The 9,142-nt window shown below is 36.0% G+C and overlaps 1 protein-coding gene across 1 annotated transcript in view; it reads left to right on the top strand.

Moving 5' to 3' along the window:
• Nucleotides 1–9,142, top strand: part of arg (arginase) — a 91,739-nt gene that overhangs the window by 33,422 nt on the left and 49,175 nt on the right. The gene's annotated exons all lie outside the window — the stretch shown is intronic.

Here is a 9,142-nt window from a genome sequence, read left to right as displayed (position 1 = left end):
TGTTGTGGCTAGTGATGACGATAAAGCCACTCCCAGACGGTTTTGGGGAGTGTTATCGATGTTATATCCTTCTCCTGATATAAAGCTGCCGGGCAACGCACAAAATTTGCTTGATGGTTACCATAGCAACGTGTAGTTGTGTGCGTATCGGGTGATTGTCGCTTGCCCGGCCACCACACAAGCAGAAAGCATCAAGCGCCATTTGTATTGAAAATTCGCAGCATGGGAACGTAAACATGTCATCGGATGACGATTTTTTATTGCTTGTAACTGCAGCTGTTTTGGCGGAAAAAAGAAAGAAAATAAAAAAAAATTAAAAATTGTGGATGAAAAAATATCATATTGCTTATTTTTTTCATCACAATTGGAATATACTTCACACTTTATATTCCACAATACTGGTAAGCATTCGTAGGTCTCAATAAACCGCAACGTAAAATCTTTTTCTTCCGCGAAGTTGCTCATTACACGTTCTCACAAAACTAACACATTAATGCTTGTCAACCACGTCGGCCACGATCAAATAGACCAGCTGTCAAGCGAAAAAATCTAAAAATTTTGATTTTCATCAACGCGAAGCCGACAACAAATACGTGTGAGCACGACATCGCCCGATACGCATACAACTACCCGTTGCTATGGTAACCATCAAGCAAATTTGTGCGTTGCGCGGCAGCTTAAATCCTCTTCTATCTACCACAATGCTTCTGAATGTTTCTAATTTGAAAATTTTCGGTCCATTTTTAGTAGTTTTGCCACTTTTTAATAATTACTTTTTGTCCCAAAAAAGCAGGCATGCTTAACCAACGAAACGATATCATTTCGTTACGATAATCAACGTTAATAAACGAAACGAAGTCATTTCGTTTCGTTTATTAACGTTAAGATCGTCAAATTAACGAAATGATTTCGTTTCGTTTTCTGCCATATCAAAACGAAATCAAATCGTTTATGTTGATTATTAATTTCAAACTATGCTGGCAAAGCTGATTGATGGCGGAGTCATTAAAGGTGAAAGCATTATCCAAGCTGATTGCAACTTTTCTCATGAATTTTGACAGTACGAACATTTCTCAGAGTATTTTTGACATTACCACCAACGAATTACACAAACAAATTACATAGAGTTTGTGTGTGTATGTGCGCTCGTTGTTGCCACCTTACGGCTTCACCATGGCTATAGCATTGCCAGCACAATTCAAACATAAAGTATCACGTTTTCGTTAACGTTTTTAACGTTAACGAAAGCTTTTCGTTTCGGTTAAAAACGAGATACAATTTATCTTGATAATTTCTTTATCGATAATATTTCGAAGTGTTTCAACGGAAACGGTGGAAATTTTTTGATAAACGATTAGCTTAACGTTAAGGTGCATCCCTGCAAAAAAGTATGGTGTGGCCGTGTATGGTTTTTCAAAATGATCGACGTTTCGACGTACGTGGTACACTCTTGCCACATTACATTTTTTTCTGGGACTAAAATTCATTACGAAAACAACCAAAAACTTTCAAAGAGCAACATCATATCGTCGGTCCAGTGCCAAAGTCGCGAATGTGCATATTTGATGTGTTGAGAAAAACGCGTAAGACATAGAAATAGAGATTTAATTTTGTATTTTTCAACCACTATTTGAAGGTTTACTTTTGTAAAGTAATGTTTACTGAAAAATGATTTTTTAATTTTTTTTTTCAAAAAAATGCACATTTGTTGTTTTGGCTTTGCAAAATTTGACATACATAATATTTCGTTTAAACAAAAATGGCACATTCGTGACTTTGGCATTGTACCGACGATATGCGAAAATTATTGTTATGTCCCTATGCGATGCTTTTGAATTTGTAAATATAACTACACTTTTTTTAGGAAAAGAATAATTGAAAATTGCCCTGGCTTTTTACGCGCTGCATTCAATTCATGTCCAAACAGAGACGAAGTCCTGCGCGGAGATATTTTTTACACAATAGTTTTAAATTACACAAAACAAATGCGTCACTTACGTGTCGCTGCACAAGTGTGCAACAAAAACGATTAGCAGCGCTGCTGGCAAAGCTGCTGCTAATCTATTTTGGGCTTTAAGTCAAAGATTTTTAAAGAATAAAGATTATGCATGCGCGAACGTCGGTGGAAAGCAGCGGAGCTTCATAAAATTCTAGGTCAATTGCACCACACCACAAACTTTAACACAAGTTTTAACATAATTTAAGCACACAAAATACACTGATTGGAGTTTTAGAGAGTAAAAATTAAAATTCTGAACAGATTAGCTGAATAAAAAGTGTATTGTTAAATAGCAAATACAGACAGTGGTACTTTAACACATTCCGCTGTGAGTGGTGAATGTGACCTAGTAGTTTTGGGAAGGTTGCTTCACACTATTTTTCGCGCATGCAACATCTTTATTCTTCAAAAATCTTTGTTTAAGTAGAGGTGCTAGCTGCTAATAGATACAACTAATAGCGTTTTCTTTTCTTGAACAAGTGTTATAGGTCCGACACATAAGCAGTTTTTCATATAGATGAGTTTAACCCATGCTTATGCATTATGAGTAGATTGCACGTATTTTTGTGGAGAACGGTAGAATGAGCGACTCTGGCGCCATCTGATATTGAAAAGTAGCCAACTCCCCAATTTTGTTCCAAGCAAATCATAAGAAGAAGAATTTGACATTTGCTTTGGCTAAGGGTGTTGGAAAACTTTGCAAGTGAAATTATTTTTCCCACTGGTTGGTAAAATTTCTAATATTTTTCGCAATTGAAAACTGCAATATAACAATCGAATACGACACAAAATATGTTAGGAAGTATTTTTGTTGTATAGGGAGAATGTTTACAACAGTACTTCGCGAAATTTTGTATATGAATGGGCAAGGCGTAATAAACTTCAATTGCCAAGTCTGAAGTTCCTTCATATTTACAAACACAACATCTTGGTTGATTGTGGCGATGTTATTGGAATGCATAAGCTTGTGTTAAACGCATCTATATGAAAAATGTCATTGTACCGCAGCCTTTACGCTTTATGTACGTCGCGCAAGGGTTGTAAATACATTTTGTTCTATTCTAAAAAGCAGGTAACGCCTTTAAGGGTATTACGTTCTTTTGTGAAAATTGTTGCCTGCTCGCAACGCAAAAGCGTTACAATTTTACCCTGCATAAAATGGCGGTGTGGCAGTGCAACTCTGCTAAACCAGCTGAACTTGACAATTTATTTTCGTAACTTCACAAATATTTAGCGAAGAAAATTTAAATGAAGGAAATAATTGCCATATATGTAATACTTCTATATTGCTACAAAAGGCTAGGTACATTCCCAAACATCAGAGTGCCGATATATTGCTGTTTAAACGTTTTTGTTTTTGTATTCAATAATCGAATGTACCTAAATTTAATTTTTTTGTTGTCACACTTATGCTGCTACAATCACAAAAATTTTATAGGCTGTCTTGTTTTGATTTCGAATTCAAAACACATTGCGAGCATTTTCTATTAGCAATATAGGACTATTACATACATATATGATAATTGCTAATGAATTTTTATTATCAATGACAGCGCGTTTGTGAAAATCAGCAGATACACGGGGTAACCATTTATTTTCTTTGCATGCACTATAAATGTTGAAAATTTTCCGGGGTAGGAATAACTCTATTAAGGCGTTACCATTGACTTAGGCAACAATTTATTTCAGAAAAGCAAACGCTATAAAAATTAGATCAAAAATTTGATACATGAAAGTGTTTTGGAGTGGCAACAATGACCACAAATCTATTGCACAGATTATTTAACCACCTTGGTTATTGAGAGCAAACTATAATCACAATTTTCTCTTTTGAGCACACACCCCCACTCTGCTGCGTTCAGCATTTCCGTTAACGGAGAGAATAAATATAACGACCAGGTTTGCCAGGTGATGCAAAAAAAAGGAAGCTAGATTGGCAAAAAAAAGGTTTGAAAAGGCTAAATTTAGAAAAAAAAAAGAAGCTAAAAAAAGGCCAGAAATTTTTAGGTTAATTCATTAAATTTTTTTTATAAAACAACTTATAAACATAACTTAAGCATAACTTTCCTGTTTCAAAACATATCAGGCACATTTTCTTTGACTAGCACATGGAATTACTTTAAATGATTGCATATGTGTATATACATAAAAAAAATATTACAAACTAATTATTTATATAAAATTTTCTACGTCTGAAGAATCAGAAGAGCTTATGTCTGGGTATAAAGTTTGGCTATTTACCATAGATATGAGATCATAGGTAATTTCAAAGTCATTACAACATTTAGATAAGCGTTTTAACGAGCATCTAATATTAAGCAGCGCATTAAGCATTTTAATTTTTAGTTTGTTCCTTAATTTAGTTTTCAGAATTTTCATGCCACTAAAAACTCTTTCAACCTCCGCGTTACTGAGTGGTAATACTAAAAAACTAAATATGAATTCGACAAGTTCTAAAAAAGGAGGTTCGTTTAATACATTTTTATGTTCTCGGACTTCCGCCAAAATTCCATGGTGGAGTGAACACTTTTCCATTGTATAGTTATAAGTTTTCGCCACTGCAGCTCTATTAATGCTATTTCACTTTTAGAATAACTATACTTCTCTTTTTCCATGTAAGCAAATACATCTGACTTTGAAATTTTCAACGAATTTTCAGCAGAAAAAGAATTAATCTTTTGTAGAGAACTCATATTATTAGGTATTAGGTGTTCACAGGGATTATTGAAATTATTTTATTTTAGAAATTTTTAAAAATATATTCGGAGTAAAAAAGGCTAGAAAAAAGTCACGAAGCTAAACACAAAATTTCGAGGCTAAAGGCAAAAAAAAAGGCTAAATCTAGCCTCGAAAAGGCTAACCTGGCAACACTGATAACGACACCGACGCAGCAATGTTACATTTCCGGTGCTCAAGCAGGTACACGAAAATGAAATAAAAGGAACAACTTCACAATGGAAGTTAGAAATGGATTTCAAGCAACATACTGCCCTAGCACTATGGTATACAACAATTTTCATTAATAAAGAATAAATAGGGGAAAGAAGAAAAGGTTGTCAACCCGATTTGTATGTAAAATCTGCGCGAATGAAATACATACATAAGTATGTAAGTACGTGCAAGTGAAGGTGGTATGAGAAAACACTGGCGGATCTAGAATTTTACTCAAGGAAGTGTAAATGCAAGGGCTTCCAGTTTAAGGGGAGGCGGGGTTGGGGATGGGGGAATTCCCCCGGGCCCGGGGTTTCTCAGGGGGCCTGCGATTTAGAGGTACTAAGACATTTTTTTTAATTCAGGAGAGTTTTTAGTTATTCCATGTGCAAATTTTAAGCCGAATTTCAAAAGCAACGAATATTGATAATGATTTTTTTCCTGGGCCTGAGGAGACAATAAAAACATCAAACAAAAATGTATGTTTACATGAATCCGAAATCGTAAAGTTTTCGTGGTGACAGTGATGAAGGTTCATCTTCAAAAAGTCTTCCAACAATACCACCAACTCTGTATCAAAGTCCAGATTATTTAAACGACTTCGATATCGGTACCGTGAATAATTACTTTTTGCGATCTGAAGAAGTCAACGAAATAATTCGTCGAGGTTATCAAAAGTGTCCTGTTATTTTTCCACGTGATTGTCATCACGAGGCATATCCTACCTCGTTGTTAAACAGAATCTTGCCAAATGGAGAGAAAGTGGAGCGTGACTGGTTAGTGTGGGGTGCCAGTAGCAATACTTTTTATTGCCTACCATGTCGTCTATTAAACACCAATACTTTAAATCGACCTAAAATTTGTTCTGCGGATATTCGAAATTCCAGATATGGAAGAAGATATGCGATAAACTGCCATCACACGAAAATACTCAAGATCACATTAAATGCTCAATGGCGATCTTTACAAAATCTAATTCAAAAGGCGGCTACAATTGATACACTTATCAATGAACAGCTAATCACTGAAACTCAAAAGTGAAAAGAAATTTTATATAGATTTTGGACACTATTTTATTTTTGGGTGAAAGAGGTCTAGCTTTCAAAGGCGAAAGTATATATCTTGGTGAAGGAAACGATGGACATTTGTTGGGCATCTAAGATCTCATAAGCCAATATGATCCGATACGTAGAGATCATTTGAAGAAAGCTAGGATTTCACAACAGCACCGCAAACTTTTACAAGTTCACTATCTTTCACCAGACATTCAGAGCGAGTTTATAGAAATTTGTGCAAAGCACGTGGGGGAACTATATTAGATCAAGGCAAGAAAGCCAAATATTTTACTATTATTTATATTGATCATATGAAAAGAGCTTACAACGGAGCACTACGTCACATTCTCCACAAAAACTCGAATGCTGATTACTCGCCTTGTGCAACCCACAGTCTCAATTTATGTGGTGTTGATGCTGCAGAATGTTGTACGGCTGCAATTACTTTCTTCGGAGTTGTACAAAAATGTTTTACTATTTTTAGCAACACTCCACAACGATGGGACTTCCTCAAAAAAATGTACCGAGCTCTCTTCGTAGTCTTTCAGCCAAAAGCCAAATTTGACTGCGCAAGCATACGGCGATGTTACCGCCATTCTCAAGTACATCAACAAGTTAGAATGTATCTGGCTGTCCTCAATTTGGTTCAAAATACTGACTACCATTAATGAAAGAAACGTGGTCCTCGAAGCTAGAGATGCCACCATAGATGTTGAGGTCCGACACATAGATGCTTTATTAGCTAATTTGAAGTTGATCAGGAAAATGGGAAACAATTTTAAACGAATGCAAAACAGTTGCTATTAAATTGAACATCTCGCCAAAGTTTTCGGACATTCGAAAGAGAAAATGACGTTTTGAAGATAATGGAAATGAGATGATTACGGATGATCCAGTGTCTGATTTTAAAAATAATACATTCTCGGTGATCGTCGATTCGGTAATCACTGGCATTACTGAACGATTTGCAGCTATGAGAAATTTAAACGAGACGTTTTCCTTTTTGTGACAATTTGAAGACAAGGATGAAACTACGGTTCGGGCGAGCGCAGCAAAATTTGTCGAAAAATACAATTCGGACCATGGTACAATAACCAGGTAAAAGCATCAGAGTTGCATTTTACATGTTTTTTCATTCGAAGGTGGTCATAAAATGTCAAACTTTGTTTATGTTTACATTTTTTGTTTATTTACTTTTGATGTGAAAATTTATTAGGTAATTCTTTACTTTAGCTCACAACTACTTAAACTCGTCCAAAAATATCGGGCGAGGTGTCAAAAGACGCGCTTTGGACCCAGGACCACGAATCCGAAAACGGAAATTGAAAATTTTATTTCTTTCCAGATATATTTCCAAAGTTTAAAATTTTCATGTGGCTGTTGTAATTTTGATGGTGTTGTGTACCCACAAAAAAAAACTGTGGGTAAAAGTGTTTTGCGCGGATATAGATTTGGTCTCCCATGGTAATTTTTTATAAGCGCGGCCGAAGGCCGCCAACGCAGAAAGGTGTTCTGCGCAAAATTACAATGGATCCCACCCCCGGTTTCGGAGGTACCCGCGGGTCTTTTTTCTGTTTTTCGTTAATATCTTTTGAACGAATTAAAATTTTTATTTTTCGCCTTCGGATTATTAATACTGATGCCAAGACGCGTCGTTTGACACCTCTCTCGATATTTTTGGTAGCGTATTAGCAGTCGACCCCTCAACTAGACTATTACCTGCGCCAAAATACTATGGATTCCACCCCCGGTTTCGGAGCGCTCCGGTGCCATTTTTCAGTTTTTTGGGAATATTTTTTGACAGAAATAAAATTTTTAATTTTCGCCTTCGGATTCGTCGTCCTGAGTCCGAAACGCATTTTTTTGACATCTCCGATATTTTTGCACGAGTTTTTGCAGTTGTGAGCTAAAGTAAAGAATTACCCCGCAAGATCAAGGAAGAGGAAAAATTGGGAAAAAGCTTGTGGCGTTAGCTTCCCTAAAATAGCTTAATTTTTTCGCTCCATTTTCAGGCCTGTGACCTTATTATGGGAGCTCAGAGAGCAAATTTGATGCCCAACTCCACTCCATCGCTATATTTACCGTCTTTGATGTAAATATTGTTTCCCGAATGTTGTAAGATCCGCTACAACGTGAAGGAAGGTCGAAGGATAAATAATAAAGTCCCTTCTACACGTTCGCTTTTTTTTAAGTGACACCGTTGGAGCGAAAGGTCAATACTTCGCACGGAAGTGCTGCAGCACACAAACGGATATGCATGATGTACCACGAATAAGTCGTGAAACCCAGAAGCAGTAACCTCCCCTAGTTTCAGGGCCACCATTAGTTTACAAAGAGCGAAAATATATTATACAAGTATACGCAAAACGGCCCTTATCAGGGCCACCACTAGTCAACAAAGAGAAAAAAAAAATGCTAAAGAATTATACCTACGAAAAGCGACCCTTATCAGGGCCACAAACAGTTTGCGAAAAGAAAATATTGCTAGACAATTATGTTTTACATGCTATAGATTTACTTTTGGATTATTTATATCATCCATATGATGACAAGAAAAAACTGGAGTATAACCGATACTGGAGTTGAAAACGGAAATATTCCAAACCGAACTTTTACCGTAGCAGGTACCGATACCAGATCCAACCTAAAGCTGAAATTGCTACAAAAGCCTCCTGGCTAGAGCCAGAAGAAGAACCCGGAACCGTAATTGATGTCAGTACTACAACTGAACTAGTATCCAAAAATTAAACCGAAAGCAAAATCGGTTCCGAACAGAGGAGCCAAAAGAAAAATTGGATCAAAACAACCATGCAATGGCGCTGAACCCGAAAGTTCTGTGCCATAGTGACTCATTTGAAATTTTCAACACACCCGTGGCTTTTTTTAATTAAAAAAGATTACATCTAAAGACATGGAGTAGATATCTTTCAAAGAAATCTGCACCTCAAATACCGACACGACGAGTTTCCAACGTTAAACGTTATTATCTATATATGTATCTTCGATATTTATCAGGTTACTAAATTACTTTACTTTAAAAAATACATGAAATTTTAAAATAAATCAGTACTTATTCATGAACATACTATCAACTCAGCATTTTATATACAATCTCATCCCAAATTTTCAACATCTCTTGGAGACAGTAACGTTAGTA

Source organism: Eurosta solidaginis, chromosome 4, assembly GCF_040869045.1.
Source record: "Eurosta solidaginis isolate ZX-2024a chromosome 4, ASM4086904v1, whole genome shotgun sequence".
Classification (NCBI taxonomy): Eukaryota; Metazoa; Arthropoda; class Insecta; order Diptera; family Tephritidae; genus Eurosta; species Eurosta solidaginis.
Note: the sequence above shows the minus strand (reverse complement) of the source record. Positions and strands in the feature narration are given on the sequence as shown.